The sequence below is a fragment of the Drosophila kikkawai genome, chromosome 2R (genome assembly GCF_030179895.1).
Source record: "Drosophila kikkawai strain 14028-0561.14 chromosome 2R, DkikHiC1v2, whole genome shotgun sequence".
NCBI lineage: Eukaryota > Metazoa > Arthropoda > Insecta > Diptera > Drosophilidae > Drosophila > Drosophila kikkawai.
In genome coordinates, this window is record NC_091729.1 from 961,851 (window position 1) to 963,815 (window position 1,965).

A 1,965-nucleotide genomic window follows, 5' to 3' on the forward strand; every position below is an offset into this window, starting at 1 on the left:
TTTAAATGTTAACATCGGACAACAAACCTTTATTGACAAAATCACAATTCAACGTTATTTAATAAACCATTATTGTTAGTATCTAAACTAAACACTCACATTGGACAGACAATTAAAAACAATTAATTTATTTAACTACACACAAATTTTTATTAATATAATACACATATAATTACTTACATTTTTATCTTCACAACTTTGCGAACTCATCGTGCCGAACGCTTGCAGAAAAGTAACACGCGCTGCGCAATATGACTGCGCAGTCGTTGTATTCTGAGTATTCTAAGAATTCTTTGCTGCCTTCGTTCATTCATTCTGTTTTGCACACGCATTCACTCAATTCAGTGTGTTATGAATACTCAAAATTTCGCAGAATTGAGTACAGAATGAGATGCGAACTCGATCAGCTGAATGCGTTGTACTCAAAAATGAGTACAACATTCAGAAGTACTCAGTGAAGCTTATACTTGAATGCGGCCATGCAGACCTCTACCTTCTATGTGTGAGTAAACAAAAAAAAACAAATATAAACAAACGCTGTCTGACTTGTCGACTACTTCAATCATCAATTGTATTGATGATTTGTAGTCGAGTACGCCAGAAAACATAAAACTAATTAATTTCTTTTTGTTTCAGCCTGACTCGTCCTGTGACGGATAAGACGCAACTCACTATCTCATGTTGGAAAGTCGGGGTCATCTCTCCGATTCATCTGAGCGCTTCCAAAGGCTCACGACATCGTCACCTTGGGTCGTCAGATGTCACAGGGTTTTTTGCTAACCCAAAAAGGAAAAATTAGTAACTCTACTTTAATATAGTTATTATTATTATTTTATTTTTTTTTTTATCAAGTAGTATTTTTATTTTTCCCCTTTATTATTAGCCGCTGATGTCGTCCTGTGCTTCAGGAGCAAATACCAAAAATGATATAAATTGTGCTGCCACAACATTTTTGGTTCGTGGGTCCTTCTTCCAGGCGAGAGACCTCTCGGGCGATCACCCGCTCCTATCCAGACATACTGACCAGAAATATTTATCCTCTTTTCCTTCGATGCAGGATACAGTGCTGCCTTTTAAATGGGCGCCATACTGTTATATCCCGATAAAGGACCTGCGTGGTTTTTTTTTGGGCTGGCTCCGGCTAGCTTTCTCTTTGGGCCTTGAGCTCCCTAACCCTTGCCCACCACACACATAACAATAAACATCGTTATCAATGTTGCAACACTTTAAACTGCGCGGTTTACAATCAAACACAAAAAAATTCACTCACATGACTATCGCACACACATAACAGGCACGAATTCTCCTCACTCATTTTCCCGGTTCCCTTCCTTCTTCCAAACAAAAGATATATTATTCCAAATTCATTTCAATTCACTTATATTTATGACATTTGTTTCCTTTCATTTCAGGTATTCCTGGCGCGGATTATTAGTCTAAGTAAATTCTTTTGCGGATCTTTTGTAATAATACTGTAATTTAAATATTCCCCTATTTAATTTCCAATCAACAAACCTACCCGTAAGAGCTCTCAAGGGGGTCGAGGGGACGAAAATATGTGCAAATCTATATATATAAAAATGGAGACAAAAAATGTTACAAGAGAACGGCTGGGCCGATTTGGCTCAAATTTTTTTCAGTTGTTTGTAATTGCCAGAAGAAGGTTATTAAATAAGAAAATTTTGGGAAGTTAACTACGTAGCATTGCCAAAGTGAGCTTAAACAATTGGAAATAATGCCTGGCTGTTAGACGATCAAGACTTGGACGGCGATCAAGCAATGCAATAAGAAGTCTGAATTTCTATAATAGCCGGACGCAAGAGGAACGTACAGAAAGAAATGCATCGATACGTGGCCAGATGGCTGGGCCGATTTGGCTTAATTTTTTTTCAGTTGTTTGTAATTGCCAGAAGAAGGTTATAGCATAAGAAAACTTTGGGAAAACCTTCTGGAAATGTCCCTAGC